This window comes from Mixophyes fleayi, chromosome 8 (assembly GCF_038048845.1).
Source record: "Mixophyes fleayi isolate aMixFle1 chromosome 8, aMixFle1.hap1, whole genome shotgun sequence".
Classification (NCBI taxonomy): domain Eukaryota; kingdom Metazoa; phylum Chordata; class Amphibia; order Anura; family Limnodynastidae; genus Mixophyes; species Mixophyes fleayi.
The window spans coordinates 44,454,338-44,478,914 of NC_134409.1; the positions used below are offsets into that span (position 1 = coordinate 44,454,338).

General features: G+C 38.3%; 1 protein-coding gene and 1 long non-coding RNA gene across 5 annotated transcripts in view; both read right to left on the minus strand.

Moving 5' to 3' along the window:
• The window catches only part of DNM3 (dynamin 3), a 399,791-nt gene that overhangs the window by 212,556 nt on the left and 162,658 nt on the right, over window positions 1–24,577 (minus strand). The window lies entirely within an intron of this gene.
• LOC142100064 (uncharacterized) lies at window positions 5,489–6,558 on the minus strand. Its single transcript, XR_012678682.1, has 3 exons — window positions 6,511–6,558; window positions 6,350–6,430; window positions 5,489–6,250 (listed from the first exon to the last, which is right to left on the minus strand). It is a non-coding gene; the product is annotated as an uncharacterized LOC142100064 (long non-coding RNA).

Consider the following 24,577-nt stretch of genomic DNA (forward strand, 5'->3'; position numbering starts at 1 on the left):
AGCTAGAATGCAAAGGTAAAAAGTATTGAGTGGGCTGTGTGATCAGTTACACATCTATGTTGTTGTCTTGTGCTAGCGGTGTACAGGGTGGTAATAGGGTAACCTAGGGAGATTAAGATGCTGGTTGAGGAATATCATAAGCTTGTCAGAAGAGGTGGATTTTCAGAAATGCTTGAAGGTTTGAAAACTAGAGGAAAGTCTTACTGTGCGAGGGAGGGAATTCCACAAAGTGGGTGCAGCCTGAAAAAAGTCCTGTAACTGGGAATGGGAGAATGTGATGAGAGTGGAAGAGAGACGCAGATCTTTTGCAGAGTGGAGGTGTCGAGCTGGGAGATATTTTGAGACAAGTGAGGAGATGTAGGACGGTGCAATTTTATTGACGGCCTTGTATGTTAGTAGAAGAATTTTATATTGGGTTTGTCGAAAAACAGGCAACCAATGTAGAGACTGACAGAGTGGCTCAGCAGAGGAAGAACGGTTTGCAAGGAAAATCAATCTAGCCGGTGCGTGCACAATAGATTGTAGGGGTTCTAGTCTGATTTTGGGAAGACCAGTGAGTGTGCTCCCAAAATGTTTTTGCATTTTTTCACCACTGCAAATTTGTAAGAAATTGGTCACTTATTTAATAACAAGTTAACCCGTGCATGATACTCATGCATTCTAGTCAAATCAAGCTACTTAAGGTGTTAAAAAGGTTCTTGTCATGCATTTGGGCCATAGCCCAGGCCTCCTCAGGGGAAGAGCGTTACTTCCCAACGTAAGCGCCCTTTTTTAACGTGGTTTTGTCCACATGTCATCACCTCATCCTTCATTTTCATCGCCACATCTATCCAGATGTCTATCCAGATACAGGGATCTCTCTCAGCGGTCCTGAGTATCACACTCCTCTCACTCTGTCACCCCCGGGAACCACCAACCACTCCCCACGGTCACCCCCGGCAACCACCAACCACTCCCAACTGTCACTTCTCCTTCAAGAAATATATATATATATTTTTTAAATCTTTATAAACACTTTTAACAATTAACAAATTAAAAACATCTTAGTATACCAAATTTCAGCCCTTTCTGAATTTTTTTTTCCACACACACTAAGAATTTAGTAGGTCAGTGTATAACTCCACCCAGCAGGTGGCGCTGCAGCTTGGTTTTATTTTTTTCCACACACACACAGACAGACTAACACACGCCACTAAGCATTTATATTATAGATAATGTTCACCACATGAATTTAGAAGAAATGAGTTGCTTTGATTGTATACACATACCAATTGTTACAAAGCGAGTCACTTTATCCATATCCTCTACATGCTATAATTTGTTATTTTTCACAGGAAGGAATATAAAAACTAGATGGCCCGTATTCTAACAATTATTTATGTGCAGTAATATATTTAGTGCTCAGGTGTTTATAAAGTACTGTAAAGTAATTAGTTTGGACATAGTGTGACACCAGTTTTTTCCCCTATAGGTACAGTAGCTTACGAGGACCATGCATGGCACAAAACAACTGAAACCTTTATGAAAATCTTAAACCTGCCATACTTGTACATCAAGCGGCTTACTAATTATGTTTTCTACATTTGTTTCATGTAACTATTTCACCTTATCATTCTTTTTTGATTCCTTGTGTGGGCACAACCTGCTTTATTTCTCTTTCTTATGCAGAGGTGGGTGTTCACTGGGAGGTGATAGCAGGTTCTCTCTTTTTTTTTTTCTTAAATAAAAATAATAAGTCAGAATAGAGCAAAAGAGTAATGCTTTAAAATGTATATATATATATATATATATATATATATATATATATATATATATATATATATATATATATATGTGTGTGTGTGTGTGTGTGTGTGTATGTGTGTTTGTGTGTGTATGCTAATTTACATATAGACCATTGTACTGGACAGAAAATAGGGTGGGTGGTGAGATATATCAGTGCAAATAGCAGTAGATCACCAAAAATCCATTACACTGGCCCATATTTGTCTTTCTATCTGGACCATTATACTGGACTGCACACAAAGATGGAGGTAAAGTAGTGCTAACAGCACAAAAAATAGAATTAATTATTGTGTACAGAAACACATACAACATAATATCGCTAATAATAAGACCATGCACACTAAATTAATACAGTTAAAATTTGAAAAGTTATTAAAGACAAAACATTTCTCCAGTATTCGTGTACAGCTAACAAGTTGCCCGTTACAGTGCTTCATAGGTAATGCTTTAAATTTGCCCATATTAGTGCAATGGCGTTTATATTTGGAGATTCTGGTGTGGTACCTCATACATACATGGAATTTAAGAGGATGCATTAGGTTTGATTGACAAATCGCTTTTTCCTCTAAAAACACATCTGGTAATCTGTTCAAGTGCAAAGGAAGACTCATTAGTCGAAATTACATCTTAGAAGGTTTCTCCACATTGCAGTCATTTATTTAACTGAAATACTTTTTCCCATGTTAAAATATGTGTCACGGGCACTAGGAGTCTTTACCCAGGGATCACCAGGTGATAGGCCTACCAGAGCAGTATAGGTGGTAATATGGTACTCTGGTAGCAGGGTGATCACGGAACAGGAAATAGCAGATGATGAGATGCTCAGGAAAGTCTATGACTAGCAGCACTGGCAATATGATGGTAATAATACACGAGGAACTGTATGGACAAAGGACACGTGAAGGTAGTCAGTGGTCTGCGGTAGCAAGTTGTACCACTGCTATAGTGAGGAGGAATGTCCAACAGAAACGAGGAGGTGATGAGAGTCAGCGGTCTGCGGATAGCAAGTTGTACCGCTGTCAGAGTGAAGGAATGGAATCCAAGTGGAGGTATCCGGGGAGTCAGTGGTCTGCGTTAGCAAGTTGTACCACTGCTATGTGAGAGGATACTGGAACAGGTGAAACTGGAAACAGGGATCAGTGGTCTGCCACTAGCAAGTTGTACCACTGAATATATATGTGAGGAGGTGCACGGGGAGAGACTGCAACACAAGATATACACGGGCACCTTAACTTCGATCCACAGTAATATGCACAATATATATGTATATATGACTGAACAGCACTGCCAATATAGAAAGTCTCTTGAAGTAATCCAGCACGAGATAACACAGTCAATGATGGCAATAGCCTCAGCGGATAGCAAACTCCAGAGGAGAACCAACACAGTCCAGCAAGGTATGCAATACACAGCACAGTCAATGAGAAGTATGCATACCGTGGTTCAGAAGCAGGCAGTCAGACAGGAGTGCAGAGATACCTGAACGGCAGGAGGCCGGCAGGATGCAAAGTCCCTGGATGGGTGAAGCGGTGGTCTAGTAGGTGCAGCGCACAGGTAGGTAGACCAGCAGGGAACACAGGAAAGCGTGGAGAGCGGATCAGCAGTAGATGGATGAGTAGCGCTGAGGAGTAGCAGCAGCGGGTCTCTGCGGAAACACGGAGGTAGCCAATAGCAACCAGCAGGTGCAGTAACGATGGGACACGGGAGAGCAGAGTTGAACTGGAACTGTTGATCACGGAGAGTAGCGGATAGCAATAGTGGCAGCAGACTCAAGGAAACACGGGAGAGTTGACAAGAACTGAAGACTGAAGCGCACAGAGGCAGCGGATAGGAATCAGCCAAACAGTCACGATGAAACACAGACGGATTGCAGGTTGAAGACTGTAGTGCACGGAGGCAGCGGATAGGAATCAGCTACCAGTCACGATGATGAAACACAGACGAGTTGCAGGTTGAAGACTGTAGTGCACGGAGGCAGCGGATAGGAATCAGCTAACAGTCACAATGATGAACAGGTGAGTGGATGTGGATGGAAGACTGTAGTGCACGGAGGCAGCGGATAGGCATCAGCTAACAGTCCCAATAATACATGGTAGAGTTGAAGTGGTTAGAAGACTGTAGTGCACGGAGGCAGCGGATAGGAATCAGCTCACAGTCACGATGATACACAGAAGGGTAGATGTGGTATGGGAACCACAGTAGTAGAAGTGGTTTGGAAACCACAGAGGTAGAAGTGGTTTGGAAACCACAGGAATCAGCAGGGCTGAATAAACGAGGAAACACAGGAACACCTTCAGAGACTCATGGGGAATGAGACTCCAAGATCAGGCAACGTGGTGTTGACCACATGTGCTTAATATAGGAAGTGTTGCCTGATCTGCCAATTAAGTTAAAGGAACATACACTGAAGGTTTAGAAAGGGCTGCGCATGCGCAGTCCCTCAGGATGGAGGACGGCCACGGTTCCTAAATGTCCGGGAAGAAGCACTCACAGTCCGGTGAGTGACAATATGTATACATAAACAGGATACATAATAATAGTCAAACTAATAAGGTCTATACCAAATACTGAGCATTTTCCTCCCACTACAGTTCTAGTGATGAGAGTAGGGTACATGGCAGTTCTAATAAAAATTATTCTCACTGAGGACCCATTCTCATCAGGAAGAATGCCAGTGGCACTCTCCTATACTTCCTAAACTTAGCCATTGTAGATTGTCCAATGTAAATGGTTAAGTCAACATGCATAATTTTCACTGAAAGACCTTGAAATTCCTTGTGTAGATTGCTATGGCCAAACCTGATAGGAAGTACCAGGCTGCTGGAAGGATCAGAAGGTTCTAAAGTTGGGCACACACTGATGCAATTATTGTGCAGATCACACGATAAACAACCATTTGGTCACATATTGCATTAGTGGATATGCTCACACAATCATGTTTTATCATATCAAAGCACATAGTGTCACTTGATGTGGTTTTCTAAACTTCCTAAAAATCACAATCAACGATGAAACGATGTTGTGCAAATTTGGAACTGTGTACGCACTCACGACCGCCTGTCCAACAGTTCTGCTGCTAGTTCCTCCAACAGCGCCGACGTTGTGGGCAAGCATATTTAAATCTATGATGTTGTCTCCTACGTGCTCTGTTCTCTAAATGTACAACAAAGCACATGGAAATACAGTGATCTTTTCACAGCGAATCAATGATATACGTTTTTTACATGCTCTGCATGGTATATTTTTTCCTGTATCCAAGTGCATATATTATGAATTGTAAACACATGTACAAATGCATATTCTCAACAAAAACTCATTTATTTATCGATGTGCTTTGTGTCCATTCCCTAAATTCTGCATTATCTACCTGTATGTATAGTTAATTTGCCTATTCTACCATCTTATTAGATAGACAGATAGACAGACAGACAGACAGACAGATAGATAGATAGACAGACAGATCGATCTGCACACTATAGATATCCACTCTGAAGCTAAAATATATAACCTATTATGGCCAGTATGAACATATGCAGTCCAAAGGGTCAGTACACCTGTGTAGACTCTGCATGAGCACCAAAGGATATGCCAACTGCGTAGGCCTTTATTTCAGTTTTATCAAGAAATTCTACCAAATAAACCATAATTTTCTTTCCAAATACTTTTATTTTCCAACAAAGAATTTTTATAAACGTCATTTTCTCAAGAATACAGAATTCAATGATTGATACATAACAAGAGCTACATATATGAACTGCTCACAATAACTATCTCAATAATCAAAGCTATAGAGCATCCACATATAGCTATTTGTCATCTCAATATAATAATTTTAAAAATAGCATACATACAGTATATGACCATTTCAAGTACACATGCTGTACAAAGGGTACAACATGTATTCTCTGCTGTGATCCTATATGTATGCCTTTGATAAACATGTTTTTTTACACAAAAACCAAAAACCAAGGACAGCAGCAATACAGCATAACAGGGAGTCAGTCTGGATATGGAAACCTGTTGCTCTGACTTTGTTAGAGTGTGAGAGTGAGCATTATATACACTGCAGAATATGCCGCCTCCCAGCCACAATCATGTGACCACCCAAACCAGGAAGTGCTGATCTAACAGAGACAGAGGGAATCAGTAGCACAGGTGTGTGAACAGGGAGATTGAATGCTATATCTGATTTTAATATGATAGAACTATATTGAAAAAGTAACTTTGTGGCTGGCTAGAGCCTTGCAGCAGTATTTTCTCATACATGTGATACAAATCAAAATTATTTTTTTTGAGCTGAACCAATTTTTTTTTAACATCTTTACTGTTTCCCCTCAATGCATTGAATTATTCTTGCAACTTTGACATATTTTCTTCCACATATGTTGCGCCACCGCAAGCCTGAGAACTAATGTTTGACCTTACTTCTCTCCTTCCGAACTTTCCTCTGAAATATTGATGGTATCTAAATAAGGAACAGAATCAAAATGTAGTTCATTTTAGTGATTAAATGGGCCACAACATTGTTTTTTAACACTTAATGGTATTACTACCGTTCACTTACCTTGAACACTGCTGGAAATAACTTTGTGCTAATGTCCCTCCTGGGTTTGTCCAGGTATGCTGCCGTGATGGTCCATACCAACTGAAATATAGATGTCAAATATTCACATATAGGCTCAGGGTAGACATTTCATTTTTAAATTTGTAATGATTTTTATTTACCTTCTTTAGGTTTTTCTTTTCTTTCTGCAATGCCTCTGTCTGTGATTTTCCTCTTTTATTTCCACATTGGTTATAGTTTCTTCGCTTTTTGTTTTCTGCGTTGATGTAGATACTTGATAACATATTTTTATTTCTGTAAACATATGGCACTGTTTTACTAATCCTTATTATTATCGTTAATTACTAACACCGCTAAACCAACAAGTTTTCCTCCTAATTTAATCCCAAGTTTTAATTTTCACTTTTTAAATGTTTGTTCATATTTTCTTCAACTTTCCTTGCTCTTTGTTCTTCAAATCTGACCATTGCTTTTGTATCTGGAACTTGCTTTTTTTTTGTCCCATGTTTTTCTCATAGCATATTAACCAACATCTGCATTTTTATTTCCTTTCTTTAATTTATTTTTCTGTATTTTTTCTTATTGCAATCCTAGTCATGTTGGTCCAGCATTCTGACCATCATCTCCATCTCCCTCTGAGTCATTGGTTTGGCTCTTTTCACATCTTCCAATTGCAACCCTTTTTGTCCTTCCTCCTCCACTATCTTTATTTGTTTTTTTCTCTTCCTGCACACCTGGCTTGTAACAATTGTTATGGACCAATAACGGCAGCTGCATAGTGAGTGTTCGGTCATGGTGGTTGCTTTGGCTCAGCATTCAGACTTTTGATCAACCTTTTGCCATTTTCCAAACGGATTTCATGATTTCTATAGCGGTTTTCATTGTTTTTGTGGCAAGGTAGGTACTTTTATTACATCTGACTTTAGATATGACTTGTGTGGATGGAAATATTACAATACATGTTTTATCTTTTGAAAGAAATTTATTCATGGCATCTGTGAAAAATGTAGAGCACAAAAAGGATTGCATTAAGGCCTACAGATTCCATCCTTTCTTAAGGCAATGCAATTCAAAAGACCATACCAACAGGCAGAAGATATTGAGGGCTTATGTTGTGATGGTCAGTGAGCCTTCTTCATTATCTAGAGGCAAATGCATATTGTGTCAGAGGGAAGATCCAAAACATGCGAAATGTGTTCAGCAAATAACTCAATAAGTTGAAGGCTTCAAAAAGATCTGGGGCAGCGGCTGATGATGTCTATGTACCAAAGTTGTGATACTTTGAACTCATGAGGTTCATGGCTGACGAAGAAATTTCCAGATCATCCATTGGCATCTTGCCCCAGGGTGAGTCTAGTTCCTCATCCATCCCTCCGGAAACATGAAGACATAACCACAAGTGGCATAGTAAGTAAAGTCACAAAATCATGAATACTTCAAATATTTATTTACATATTGGTAAAAATGAGCACTACAATATAACACAGAATGTCAATGTACATACATTATATTATAGTAAAGGTAAATTATTAGGTAAAAAATTGTATTTGAGTCCAAGCCAAAATAAGCAACAAAGTCTGATTATGTATAGACTAATTTCCAAATAATGGGGTTTCAGCACCCAAATACTTGCAGTTGTTATTTGTCCCAAAGAGTCCTTGTTCTCTCAGGTAGCTGGTGCTTGCAGTTAGAGTTAGTGTTACAGCTCTGCTAGTGTATAGTTAGAAGTTAGAAGTCCGTCTGCATTCCACTTGAACAAGTCATCACAGTGACAAAAAGCGATGGTCACGCGCCATCACTATATGACATTTGAAAGAAAGACTCCAATACCCTTACTTTTTTAAGCTACTCATGACCTAAATCAGTGTAAAAAAAGCAATGTTTTGGAAGAAATGTGGGAGATTCAAATATGATAGTAGGCAGTCATTTAATTGGACATTTTCACTGTTGTAACACACATTGGATTTGCAGACTATGAAGCACAGTGTTTGGGCAAAGAATCTAAGCAAGTTGCATTGCCCATCTTGACTTAAAGAAAGAGCTGCAGTCAAACAAATACAAGCAAAAAAGTACTAGATAAGAGTTACACTGTTTCACTTTGAATGGAACTTGCATACACTTTAAAGGCCTCTTTTAACTATAAAGGGCAAGTGGGTTGGAATGGCACAGTACAAGAGATTACTTCCGTTTCTAAGAAAAACAACTCTCTACCCTTTTGGCCTCTTGTGTTCACTCCTATTTAAGGTGCATTTGATTAGGATCAGAGCACATTATTGTATTAAATATTTATTTCCTGCTTCTCTGGGATAATCCATGTTTACTAGCAACTCAGGTCATCAGAATGCTCACAACATATTTCAGGAGATGAGTGTGCTGATCTTCTAGAAGGCACTGAACTGTCCACCCATGTGATTGTGTGTAACAGGGGAAGTGCCATGAGGAAAGGAAAATGTGGCAGTTGGAAGCCAGAGATTAGTTAGTGGAAAGAGCATTATCCCCAACAGTACAGTGTACTGACATTCGGCTCCTATCAACTGAGGGACACATTGCTGTCAAACAACCTTCTATATTAAATATGTCATACATCCCACTTGTTGTTTAATGGAATTATAATTTCTGCTATGGTGGAAAACCACATGATATACTGCCTATAGAAATGGTCAAAGCCTAAGAATCTCTCTATGGTTTTCAAAGGTATGTGATGAGGTAAATAGAGAGTTGCATCCATCTTTCTTGGATCCATCGGTAGACTCTTACGTTACTTTGAAGGTGTATTTTTTTAGTTAGATATAGAGTGCCTATGACAAAGATAAACTTGGCATACATGTAGGTGATGTAGTATGTTAGCCTTATGAGTAAAGCGGAGTGCATTTGGATTAAACAGACAACCGTTACTACTAAAATGGGTACAAGCTTCACACCTAGGCAAATGTCTTGAACCAAAATCAAAAACTTCTCTAGCATCTACTGATACTGCTCTGCCTACGCTCCGGGTAACATCAACACCCATAACACAAATAAAATAATAAAATAGTATAGACAAAATCACTTCACACCTAGGTGAAAACATAGCACCACTGAAAAAAGAACAATCCAAAACTATGCACATCTGTAAAATTGTGGAAAAAAACTAGGAAAATATTGGGAAAGTCAAATCAACCTCTAACCTGACACACCCTTGCAAAATGTAAACACAGTAGTGAAGTTTCATATACAAAGTGTCCAATTAGTGTCCCAATAGCACTCACATAACATAAAAAATATGTCTGCTGACCAATCACTTTCCAGGACTTCTCAATACATAATAAATAGTAAACCATTCTTCTTTTCCTCAACTCTCAATGATACTCTTTTCCAAAAGTGTGAGAACTTGGGATTCTGTATCTGTGGGGGAAAACACCGGAAGATGTATGGATGCGATACAAAGAGAAGTTGACCCACTGGAATACATTGAGGTGTTTGACACAGTAGGCAAAATTCTGAGGGTACATTTGAGTACACGCAGTGTGGGGGTTTGGTAATGTGCAATTGGTTACACTGAGTTTGTAGGCACTGCCTGGGCCTATATTATATATATATGTAAATCAGGTGTGATTTTCATTACAATAGCTACATGTACTCATGTACTTTTCATATTAGCTGTTGTCTGGTTAAAGGCTAGATGGTTTATCAGTAGCAGACTTTTTCCCAAAAAACAGACAATTTTTATGATAATTTCATCACCTGAAACTTTGTTCTTTCTTGCTCAATCCCCCTCCTCTGTGGCATCATGCCAAGAGGTGTGCTGGTATGCAATTTTTTCTTACAACAGTGTTATTGCACTTTGTCTTAGAACATATCTAATAATGGGTTCTACAAATATTATACTTCTCTTCTAGAACATATTATTAATTCCACTAAACATGGTAATATTTTACACACACACATATATATATATATATATATATATATATATATATATATATATATATATATATACACACAAGTTAACCCGTGCATGATACTCATGCATTCTAGTCAAATCAAGCTACTTAAGGTGTTAAAAAGGTTCTTGTCATGCATTTTCGGCCTAGCCCAGGCCTCCTCAGGGGAAGAGCGTTACTTCCCGATGCAAGCGCCCTTTTTTAACGTGGTTTTGTCCACGTCACCACCTCATCATTTTTCTCCATCACCTCATCCTTCATCTTCATCGCCACATCCTTCATCAAGCTACTTAAAGTGTTAAAAACTCCCCACTGTCACCCCCGGCAACCACCAACCACTCCCAACTGTCACTTCTCCTTCAAGAAATATATAGGTCAGTGTATAACTCTGCCCAGCAGGTGGCGCTGCAGCTTGGTTTTTTTTCCACACACACGCCACTAGGCATTTATATAGTAGATATGAAACATGATTATATTATATTTATTACTTGTGAAGACACATTGGGTGTGATTCCTTAAGGAAAGTAAGCATACAAAAGGAGAAACTTTGCACCTTGCCAAAACCATGTTGCATTGAAGGGGGAAATACTGTTAAAGTGTGGGGACATATTTATAATTAGGATAGGGCATGTCCTAGTTTAAATTTCAGTGTATAAATAAAGAACAGCCAGTATTTAACTTATGTGCAAAATAATAAACTAATTTGCACTCCTTGCATTGTTACATGGTTAGTCCCGAAGAAAATTTACTTTTTCCCCCTTACTATCCCTAATGATTTAGGCCCATTATCTCTATAGATTCCTTATATATGTCGTTGACACATTTTATAAGGCTAGTCTCACTGGTTACAAAATTATACAGGGTATTTCTCAAACATGCATTATGGAAAGTATTGCTTTGATCCATTACATGGGGGAAAACATACAAATTTCACACAGATAGTGCCCTGGTCGATATCAAACCCATGGCCCCAGCGGTGTGAAGAAGCAGTGCTAACAACTGTGCCACCATGCTGCCTCCAAATGGGGTGAGCTGTTTTGAACGGGGTGTTCCATTTTGCTTAATGCAAGCTATGCACACAGATGTGACCCCTATGATAAAAAGCAAATACCTTTATTTCCTATTGGCGTTTGAGGACTGCTGAAAGAGAGATTCAAGCAATCTCATACAAAAGAACTAAGTTAGATCCCTTAAAGAGGATCAAACTTGGCCCCTTGATGAGTTTAGGGCCAAGATGTAAAAATAAACTAATCCAAACATAAAATTTATTATTAATGCCCTTTTGTGTTACTACAGAGTATGTCTGAATTATTGTGTATTGTGTTAAAAAAGGTAAAACAATATACTCTATGAATGTTTTTGCTTGTCACACAAGCCCCTTGTTTAGGAAGTGCAGTGGGTGCTCAAATTAATCATAAGAGTAAGGGGACATTGGAATTACCTTTATTAAATATAGCACTTTGATATGTGTGCAGTTTTATTTGTATGTGTTTGTCTAGAAATGCACTTTTCAACCAAATTGCAACTAAGTGCAAAATGTGTCTCATAAGTCTAAAATGAGATCCAATCACTGCCAGCGCAAAGTCAATGTTATTTTTTTACAGTTACATGTTAGAGCAATGTGCTTGTGAAATAATCATTGGAATTATTTTATCTTGTAAGTCCCATGCATATCTAGGTCATTAAAGATTTGTTAAATGTTTTCCTTTCTTTCCACCACAGCCTTGTAAGTGTAAAATTATATCTTATAATGGCACTCATTTCATTTTCATCTTCATGCATCATGCAAATATTATGTTTATTAATTTCCCTTTTCCTGCATGACCTGAACTATCATTGGACATTGTTTGTAAAGAAAAGTATGTATTCTTCTCTCACATCCACTAATTCTCAGCTTGGTCTTAATAGAGCGTTGTGAACTTACTTTTGCTGATGGTCAGCAACTTGTTGCATATAAATCTACTGACTGAGCAATGTGAAAGCCATGCAGTCATAAGAAAAATGTGTCATTTCCGTTAAATGTGAATGTTCACAAACTCATTAAAACAGATGTTTCTTCATGGTTTACACAGGCTCAAATTCCCGTCCTCACCATAACCTACATGTATTATTCACTGTATATATTGTGAAATTTAGTAAGCAAACACTAACATGAGTTCCTCCAGGGTTTTATTATTTTTAGATAACAAGGTCTAAAGTTAAGACTGTGGGTTTGAAAAAGTGGAGATGTTGCCTATAGCAACCAATCAGATTCTAGTTATCATTTATTTAGTACATTCAACAAAATGACAGCTAGAATCTGATTGGTTGCTATAGTCAACATCTCCTCTTTTTCAAACCCGCAGTTTAGTATATATACTCCCATGGGTTCAAACTTTATACATTATGAAAAAACAGGGACTTTTTGATGGAAAGTATAAAACACAGAGCCCATTTTGCACCTGTATACATTAAAAAGCCTTTTTTGACAATTGTACAAGGCAAACACCATTTTGGTGAATTGAATAAAACACAGAACTCATTTTGATGGCAAATATGCAATAAAGACACCCCTCCCCCCCCCACCACACTCAGGTGGTACATATACAAAGCAGATAACCGTGTGGTGACAAATATAAAATGCAGACCCTAAATTTAGTGGATATTGCACAATTCAGATCTTTTCATTGGTGAGGACCTCATTCTAAAGCACAATATATAATGCATTCCTCTATTATTGTGGATAGCATACATCCAGGTAAAATGATCATGCACAGCAACCAAAAAATAAGAAAATCAAAAGAATTAGAACAATAAAGTGACTGACTTTATATAAAAAACATATTTTCAATTTTATTAAACACACGTACAAGACTTAACCCATAAAAAAAATGCCCTGTGGTATATGTAGTATACATAACTAATTACCTATGGATTTTGCATATAATTATGTTTATGAAATTCCCCAGGCTGCCTTAACTAATGGATCAAAAGAATGTAATGTAAAACACATATAATAATATACAAATACTGAGGTCTAGCTAAACATAGTCATAATCAAACATGTCCACTCTTTGTTTTTCACAGTAATACATATTTTGTGACCACTTTTGAAATATGTAACAAAACAATGTCCTTTGCAAGTGCTACAACACCCATAAATTCACAATCTCCCAAGTCATATTTCTGAGGTATTATAAAGCTTTCCCAAAGAATCATTTAATAACCAAACATACACATTTGCTAATATATACACATCCAACAGTAGACAGGTCCCATATTTCACATTGTTGATGGACTCAGTATTGTGAGCCTTTTATATAAAATTCTGAGAAAAGACTTTAGACTTGCTCAAAATCCCTCGCTGGATATTTTTATATGTAGCATTGAGTTCAATTGAGAAACAACTACATGAAGACCAGCTGATTGATACTCAAAGATGTATTAATCCTTGTAAAGACCACACAGTACTCCCCATTGTCTCAAACCCTGGATTATTATTATTGTTATTGGTCTGTAATGCACCACAGTGCTCATCAGCACCAGACAGTGGAGAAAAGAGAGCATAAATAATGAAATAACATACAATGTAAACATAATATATGGAGGTGTGAAAACAAAAGATAGGGAGAGTACTGCTCTTAAGAGATCTTACCATGTAGTGGAATCTGTTTTACTGGTCTGCCAATGAGACAGTCATTAGTTGAATACAATAAGCTTGCCTGTTCCTAATCAATGACCAATAAGAGGAAGCACTGTATTATTTAAACTCAGCAGTTTAATTTGCCTGATTATTGCGATGTGTACTTGTGACCTCGCCTTGCTACGTCTACTATTGTGACTAAGTTCCGAATCAGCCTGCTCTTGACTAAGTCTTGGCTTGATTACCTGTGTATTGGCTTGTTATTATTTTAAGCTCAACTTATGTCTGGACTGAGCTTGGTTTCTTCTTGATTCCACCCTGGCAACTGGATTAATTCTTTGACACACCAGGAGTTAGTCCCGAGATTGAAAACTTAACCCCAACATACTCTCAGAGTAGAGACATACTTAGAGGGTCACTGGAGGAACAGAATATTACCTACGATAAGATGAGAGGCTCACAATAGTGTGATTTGTGGCAAATTCATACAGCAGGGAATTAAGTTTAAAATATGTAATATTATGCAGATTGAGCAACTACTAAAACAGAACAGGACATTGTAGCGTAGACTGAATAGAGTAAGAGTGTATTCAAGCAATTGCAAACAGATTCAGACCAGGAAAGAGATGCATATACACAAAGAAAATCATATTATTTGTGGGTGGTCAGGGTCAGGTGTAAATAGCAGATGATAATGATGATGACATCTCTAGCACTAGCTAACCTCTTGAGATTGGCTGTTTGCAATTGCACCGATGATGCTGATTGATGGTTTATTCCTCGCTGGGGCATATATTATGATTTTTGTACATGAGACACAGGTTGTTTCTGCTGTATTAGAGAGGTTTTTTTTAAACTTTTATTGATGCCTAATACCAATGCATTTGTGTCACATAAAACAAACAAGGTTTTGTTCCACATGGGGAGATACATGATAATACTATGAGAACTTTGAATATAATTAGTCTAGATGTTCTTTCTCTCCATTTATGCTGAGAAGGCATTTGATAGGACTGAATAAGAGTTCTTGGAATTGGTGTTTAGAAATTGGGGCTTAGAGGCAGCATGATGGGATGAGTCCTTTCCCTTTACTCTTTGCACACTGTTTGGATGAAATTAAATGGAGTCCTCCATTCCACTCCATTTCCATCCAGTATCCCCTTTTATTTTTATCATAGTCTTAAAATCCAAACTAAAGTTAACTAGCTCATCCTCAGATATAAAAACAATAAGTAAATATTTTCAGGCAATGAGCATAAAAAACTATTTTTCCCAATGAAGTTGTACACTACAAAGGCATTTAACTTCCTTCCAAATGTATTAGATAACTCACAGAACACAGTGCTCATTTGCACAAAACTTCCCTAAATGGAATGCCCATGAGATGAAGATATTGGGATCTTAATCTCCCCACATGTACAATATACATATGTCATTAACCACATCTCACTCACCTTTCAAGGCTTACTTGCCAGGCCCTCCCTTATATTTAAATTGGCATGATTTGAAAAAGGCTCTAAATTAGGCAGTTAATTGAATTACATTATGCTGAATTGGTAAGAGCATCCATTGACTAGTAGTTGCCCCATTACAACATAATGTGACAAAATTATCCTCCTTATCATAAACACTTGATTCATGTAGCTCTGTAGAATTGATATCAAGAATTAGAGAAATAGGGCTAATATTTTTTATTTATGTTTAACTTATTTCTTTAAAATTATATCATAAAAATAAAATAAAACAATAAAAGCATGTTTAAACATATTCAATATTAAGTTCTTTAACATTTCTAATAAGAATAAAAAAAGAAAATGATTGCAAAGTATTAACACAACGTGAAGGCACATAATACTTAATATTAGAGCACTGTAAACTGACAGGCTATGTTGTTGGATTTTATATGTACAAATCCATGTCCCTGTCACAAATCACCCTACTAGTTTAGGTAGCAGAACCTGTTGTAGATGAGAGCTTCACCTTTAGCAACCACCTGTTTCCTTGGAACCAGATATGTTCTCTAGCACTTGGTTGTCCCTAGGACTTAATGTTAAGTACCGATAACTTAAATCAGGTAGGTGGACACCACAGAGTTCTTGATAGGGGAATACAGAGCCAATATGTTTATAGCAACAGGGATGCAGGATGCACCTGGACCAGGTTAGCAGATATATTGAGTTGCAATAGGATGTTATACCAACTTCTACCAGTATAACATCTTGGCAGTGTAGATTAGAGGATGGATGTAATTTCAGTAGTGGCCTGTGTGCAGATGGCACTGGAGAGCAACACAGTGCAAAGGATAGAGCAGAGGCAAGGTCTGGAGTGTGTATTACAGCTGACACAGGAAAGCCAAATGGAGCAGATAGCAGGCACGACAATCCTGCAGCTGGGAAGTAACTTCACAGACATTAGGCAGAGTCAAACATCAGGCAAAAGGGTCAGTCTAGGCAGCAATATACAGTCAGGCTCACAAGCAATAAGGTCAATCAAAGCAGCAATCAGGAGAAGTCAGGTCACAGGTCAAAATTGAGTATCAGACAGAAGCAGAGTAAGCACAGGAACAGGAGCACAAAGAAGCAATTGAGTAAACACTTTAACCAGCAATGGTTCACTGAACCTGAAGTATTTAAAGCAGTAGTAGCCAATCAGGGCAGGTGTCAGATTAAGCTGCAGGTGAGTGGACTTTAAGTGATCACACTCAGGCTGCAATCCTAAGGTATGCAACACCTCAACAGCCAAAACAAAAACAGCAATTACCTGCTGTTCCTACCAGCCCTCTTTGGATTCTCTCTCAGTCATGTATGATTTACATTGATACACAAGTATTTTAGAACACGGATGACCCCTATAATTGGACACAGCTTATGAAGAGTTCATTTACATTGTTAATAGTAATGAGTATTACTGCAGTCATAGGCTCTCATTTTCTGTTGCTATCTCCCAGTCACACAAATGCGGTCATTCAAATGAACGCTTTAGGGGGGAATTCAATTCCCCCGAAGTACCGCCGCGTTAAACGTATTACCGTTATTATGGTAATATCAACCCCGCTATTACGGTAATAGTGCGCGTAAATACCGTTATTATGGTAGTTTTAACGCTGGCTTTTTGCTCGCAGCGCAGGGAGCTGCGAGCAAAAAGCCAGCGTTAAAACTACCATAATAACGGTATTTACGCGCACTATTACCGTAATAGCGGTAATAGTGCGTAGACTGCGTTACTTTTTCAAGTAACGCAGCCAATTGAATTCCCCCCCTTAATGTGCATGTTCCAGAAATTGTGTTTAACAAGAATCCTAAAATAGCTTGTATATGAACAAAAATTATAATAATTAGACATCAAGAGAGGGTATTATAATTGGGTGGGCATCAATATGATAATATGAAAGCAGACATAGCCACATTTCCAGTGTACAGTGTTCTAATATCAGTTCTGTGCTTTTTATTATGATAACATATTTTTTAAGCAATTCTTTTTTTTAATGGTTTAATTATGGTGCTGCCTGACTCTGTATCCACTTAAAGGCCTGTGCAACAAATATTTCTGACTACAGACTCGATACTATGCTATCAACATTCAATTGGGCTTGTTCGATATTTATAGGATGAGATGGGATATCTTCCCCAATCTCTCCCTACTTTTAATTGCTTGTAGATTATTACTTGATTTGAAAAATGGAAATAAAAAGAAGCTTACTATAAAAAACACTTACATTTTTATGATAAATTTTATTTAAACATTGCTGTCCAGCTTCAGCAGGTAGACAGCAGTAACATCACAGAATAGTAAAATGATCATTTTCTCTGTGTATCTCACAACTACTGCCATTTGTGGCAATTGTGGCAATGTACAGTCATGGCCAAAAGTTTTGAGAATGACACAAGTATTGGTTTTCACAAAGTTTGCTGCTTCAGTGTTTTTAGACCTTTTTGGCAGATGTTGCTATGGTATACTGAAGTAAAATTACAATCATTTCACAAGTGTCAAAGGCTTTTATTGACAATTGCATTAAGTTTATGCAAAGAGTCAATATTTAAAGAGTTGATCCTTCTTTTTGAAGACCTCTGTAAAGCGCCCTGGCATGCTGTCAATCAACATCTGGGCCATATACTGACTGATGGCCGCCCATTCTTGCCTAATCAATGCTTGGAGCTTGTCAGAATTTATGGGTTTTTGTTTGTCCACCGCCTCTTGAGGATTGACCACAAGTTCTCAATGGGATTAAGGTCTGAGGAGTTTCCTGGCCATGGACCCAAAATTTTGATGTTTTGATCCCCAGGCCACCTAGTTATGATTTTTGCCTTATGGCAAGGTGCTCCATCATGCTGGAAAAGGCATTGCTCATCATCAAACTCTTCTTGGATGGTTGGGAGAAGTTGCTCTTGGAGGATGTTTTGGTACCATTCTTTATTCATGGCTGTGTTCTTAGGCAAAATTGTGAGTGAGCCCACTCCCTTGGCTGAGAAGCAACCCCTCACATGAATGGTGTCTGGATGCTTTACTGTTGGCATGACACATGATGGTAGAGCTCACCCTTCCTTCTCTGGACAAGCATTTTTCCAGATGCCCAAAATAATCTGAAAGGGGATTCATCAGAGAAATTGACTTTACTCCAGTTCTCAGCAGTCCAATTCCTGTACCTATTGTAGAATATCAGTCTGTACCTGATGTTTTTCCTGGAGAGAGGTGGCTTCTTTGCTAGCCTTCTTGACACCAGGCCATCCTCCAAAAGTCTTTGCCTCACTGTGCGCACAGATGCACTCACAACTGCCTGCTGCCATTCCTGAGCAAACTCTGCACTGGTGGTGCCCCGATCCCGCAGCTGGATCAACTTTAGGAGACGGTCTTGGCGCTTCCTGGACGTTCTTTGGCACCCTGAAGCCTTCCTTACAACCATTGAACCTCTCTCCTTGAAGTTCTGAATGATCCGATAAATGGTTGATTTAGGTGAAATCTTACTAGCAGCAATATCCTTGCGTGTGAAGTCCTTCTGGTGCAAAGCAATGATGACTGCACGTGTTTCCTTGCAGCTAACCATGGTTAACAGAGGAAGAACAATGATTTCAAGCACAACCCTCATTTTAAAGCTTTCAGTCTGTTATTCTAACTTAATCAGCATGACAGACGGATCTCCAGCCTTGTCCTTGTCAACACTCTCACTTAACAAGAGAATTACTGACCTGATGTCAGCTGGTCCTTTTGTGGCAGGGCTGGCATCATTAAATAATGAAGGTTCTGTGATTGACATAGCAATGTGTGTGTGTTTAGCTCGTTAGTGTCTGGTACATATCAGTTTTTATTGTTAATGTAGAGGGGAAATTACTATGCCATTGGACAGTGCTATGGTTTGCCCTGTAAGGGATCACGTTTTATGCAGGTCATACTCCCATATGGAATTCTGCCCTGTGATGACCAGACTGGGGCTGGTATCACACTATGGCAGAGGGGCCTCACGCTGCAGGTCTCTGTTATAGTGTGACCAGCCCAGCTTGGTGTTTTCTTTCATTAGTGGTAACCAGTCCAGACTAGCACAATCATCATCATCATTTATTTATATAGCGCCACTAATTCCGCAGCGCTGTACAGAGAACTCATTCACATCAGTCCCTGCCCCGTTGGAGCTTACAGTCTAAATTCCCTAATATAGACACACACTCACACACAGACATAGACAGACAGACAAAGAGGGAGAGACTAGGGTCAATTTTGATAGCAGCCAATTAACCTACCAGTATGTTTTTGGAGTGTGGGAGGAAACCGGAGCACCCGGAGAAAACCCACGCAAACACAGGGAGAACATACAAACTCCACACAGATAAGGCCATTATTTTAAAGTTGGAGGGAACGGACCAATTTTATTTTTCAATACACAGCATAGATATATGCTGAAGATCATCATCAACATATGTCTTTGCCACCACTCTTAAGGAGACGCAACAAATAGGCTTCCTAAAACACAAATCTTGAGATGCATTCTACTGTATATAGGCAGTTCTCCAGGTGGTATTCAACACTTATTTTTGCACGCCATTTCTGTAACTAATCTACGTCTGCATGCCTCTGATCTGTACGTTCAAGTCAATCAGTCCCTAAGCGGCCACTTTATTAGGTATATCTATTTAAGGCAAGTTACCCACTGGCATTAAAATACATGCTATTACTAACATTATTAATGTCTGTAACCATATTGATGCAAAGTGTGAGTCAGTTATCTTGGGCGCACTCAGCTGTTATTCTATGGAATCATTCACATCAGTTCCTGACGAATTGGAGCTTACAGTCTAAATTCTCTACCACACACTTATTTTTTTCGGAAGCCAATTAACTTACCAGTATGTTGCTGGAACATGTAGGAGGAATCCAGAGTACCCAGAGGAAACCCACCTAAACATGAGAAGAACATACAAACTCCACACAGATAGGGTCATGGAAGGAATTGAACCCATGACCCAATACAGTGAGACTGCAATGATAACCACAGTGCCACTGTGCTGACCACCTTGACATAGGGAGGTTGCACATCGTTGCTTGCTCATAATGATGTTAATATGAACCATAGTTGCTGCAAATTACCTTATGGTTGGCTACTATTCTGAACCAGCTGACTTCTATGCATTCCATTGTGCAACACTTTAAAATTGAATGAAGAAATTTACAAGAGAACACCAAATTAAGGGCCTCATTTACAGTAAGGAGGAAAGCATAAAAAAGGAGCAAATTTGTACTTTGGCCCTTTGGCAAAACTGTGTTATACTGCAAGGTGGGGCAAAATTAAAATTTGCAGACAAGTTTAGAGTCGGAAGGGGGCGTGTCCTAGCTCAACTCTTTGCAGTGTACATATAAGGCTATTGAGCATTTGTTCTCTACATGCAAAAGCAGACAGTATTTCCCCTACATGCAAAACAATTAATGCAACATGGTTTGTCCAGGAGCAAATATGCACCTATTGTTTATTGAAAAATCATATACCCCAGAAGATAAGGCAATTTACAATTGATTGCTATTCACTATTCTGAATATATATATATATATATATATATATATATATATATATATATATATATATAATGTTATATTAAAGAGTCTTTGCTGTGTGGCCTGGAGTGTTCAGTTGTACTGTAACAATTTATTTTGAAAAGATGATAGAGCTCTCAACTCCCCCTCCCTCCACTACTCACTGCAATCAAAATGACTACCTTTACTTTCCTACATTGTTGCAACAATGGTCTGCTTTTATTTAAAATAGTTATCCCTTAGTAAAAACGGCTTATTGTAAAGAGCAGAAAATTAATACAAATGTCTGAAAATCTTATTACCAGCTGCAATATATGATTGTAAAGAAACATTGTAATTAAACACACTTTAAATAAAGCAGAGAAAAATGAAAAATAAATAACGTAATGGAAAAAAATTAGAAAACATAATTTTCAAAGGTTTGTTTGCATATCCCTTATTTTACATTATGTAAAACATACAAAAATGTATTAGTTTTGATAAAATCTGCAAGACATCAAAACTAATAGCCCTATATCAGTGATGGGCAACCTGATGCACTATGCAAAAGTGCAGCACATTACCCTTACTCTCAGTAATAAGTAAACACAATACATTTAATCAAAGAAACACCCCTTGTCCTCAGGATAGACACCACAAGCCACTCAAACCAAAACACCCCAGAGACTACTCATGATACACACTCACAAAAACCACCTTCATATGTCCTTTAGAACCCCATTTACTTCAAAGGCATCTCAGACCTTCCACTTCCCTAAAGCACCGCTCAGCTTTTCCACTCATTTATTTAATAAGAGCTGGGTCCATGGGTGAAGCTCAGTGGGGCCTGAAGCACAGAAGAAGAGCTGGGGTCGACAAGTGTAGGAAGAAGCTGGGGGTCACAGCTGAAGGCATGACAGGCTGCTGGCGGCCCTCAAGTCAGCTGTTGCCCATCACTGTTCTTTGTTGTTGTTGTTTTTACAAATACCTTTTAGACGCATAACGTTTTGACACATGTGTGAAAAAAATCGGATACTTTTTCAATAGTGGGGGCTGGCAAAATTGACAAAAAAAACCATATTGATACTTTGTTGAAGTTAAAGTTCCGAAAATATATAGTGGTCTGGTATCTATTGTAATACTGTACAGACAAAAAAAAGTCTTAGTGAGTTCATTTTACTCCTGTCCATTTACTGGCTTGGCAAAACTGACTTTACAAAACAAACTAGTCCAGACAAGTCATAGTTGAAACTGCAAAGTGAAGCACACAATATCTTTCTAGCACCAGAAACAATTTATTAAGAAACTGGAACCATTTATTTAATGGGGAAGGCTACAGAAAAATATTGAATGCTTTTTTAGGGTCTTCATCTAGAGAAAGCTATTTGGCCATCAGCTAGCCTAAACAGCTAGAGGATAAAATAAGGGGGGGGGGGGGGAGACAGAGCAGGGAAGCCACATGTGGAATCAATTACTCATGTGGAGGCCATGACAAAGACCATTTCTCCAGACTTATCATGGGGGCTTCACTTTCAGGAAGTGGCTATAATTACTGCTCAGGTCTAGCAGAGCAGCCTACACATTGCTGGCAATTGCAAGACTAGAGGAAAAAGGATGACGTGAAAAAGGAGACATGGTATTCCTCCCCAAGATAAAACAGGAACACACGGAGAAGTGCTTAACTCATTCAGTGCAGGCAGTTTATACAAGATAATGTGTAATACAACTTCACTTCGCTGGATAGCTTATGTAACATACAAATGAATTGATTGGTATTTCTTCCTGTCATATTCTTTTAAAACAATGTAAAATGAAAGGGTCATATCCCTTCACTTTCAGTTGGCTGCACTTTAACTACAGATAGGATTTATATATTTATTTTTTTAACACAGCTTTTCCATTCTGGGGCCCACTTCCTGCCTAGCTCAAGGAAAAAAAAAAACTGGCTTGAAGATGAAATGACTGCTTAACATTACACTAAAACATCTGGTACCGTTTTATACACAGACCTATGTCTTTAGCACGAGCAACTCTAGCTGTCTCTCCTCTAGCACAGTGCATACCCAAAACCTCCCAAGGGTGACATCATCCCATATATGGACTCTTAGGCCCTGCCCTCCCCCTTTTCCTGGTCCTAAATTCATTGCCAGATCCCCAGTCTGCTGCAAATGTGCCACGTCAAGACTGGGAATCAGAACATTTTCTGTGACTTTGTGTGTCAAGGCTGGTAGAAGTTGAGGGGTCCCAAACAAAAAAAAAGGACTTTGCTGTTCAACCAGTGGGCAAAACCAGTAAATGGGAAAAAAAATACCAATGAAGACTGAAAACAGGATTTTGACAAAAACAAAAAAGCGAGAAATTTGTGTTCCGGAGAAAGCCTGCTCCGTCGCCCCAGTGTTCAGACTACCTGTTCAGGACAATGCTGTTGTACAGTAGTCTGCACATTGGTTAGACTGGGCATGGGACAGCATCGACATGGATTAAAGGGGGGACACAGGTTGCTGGTGCCATGGAAAGGTGACTTAGTGTTCCTCCTTTCAAGCTTTTCATGTGAAGTGTTTCTCTTCGCAGGTTTTGCACATAGGGAAATAGGACACGCAAAGGAGGGAAAGAATGGACAGAAGGACTCCACAGTGTTGCAGGGGAAGACATACTGGTAAGGCCTAACTTTGGAAGAACACCTGGCCAGTAAACTATTGGAAATAGATGCATGTCTGCCAGTCTGCAGCACCAGTATCGTGCTTCTTATCTGTTGCAGCTGGAAACTAGATATGACTTTAATGGACAACGAATAGCAACATATCATACACATTTTGGTTTTCAGGGATGTAAATTAAGTATTAATTAGAAAAATAGGGATTTATTTCTGAAAATAAAATGGGGCAGACATTTGTTTTGTCAATCTCTTGGATTATTCTGGTTAAATTTGGGCTGTTTCTTGCTTTAGTGTTGCTTTTGTACTTATTATACTGTTAATCACAAAATTGAATTTTCACTATATAATTCATCATTACTGCTTTCTGAATACATATTCTAAAACATACACGTTTTAAGGCTTCATTTTAACTATATATGTTCATATTATAAGCACTAATTTATTGGTAAATTGTAAATATGTTAAGGAATTTGGTTAGAGAATCCTCAATTCTGCTGGGTCAGCTCTAATGTTAATAAGAATTACTTGAAAGACATAAAGGCACAATATGTTTTACATAGCAAATTAGATTTAATCTTTACAGCAGAATAAGGGGTAATATTCTTACTATTATAAACTGTTTGACAACTGTGTGGATTATTATGTCTTTGAGATGGTAGAGCTGTCAGAGAACAGATGGGAAATAGTGAGGAGTGAATCGGCCTGAGATAAATTATGTGTGTTGCAATACAATGCAAGTCATGGGCTGTGGGAGCACAATAACACTGGTTGCTTGTCATCTTCTAATGAGCTTAATGTTTTCTGCAACCCATAGGAAAAAAACTAAATTAAGGGACAAGAAAAGACAACAAATTGAGTAATTAGCCAAAACTGAGCTTCCAAATTACCAATATATAGGCTTAGGAAAGAGCATTAGAATAACAATGGTGCTTTTATATATACATTATATATATATATATATATATATATATATATATATATATATATATATATATATATTTTAAAAAAAAAATACCATTTTATGTAATATT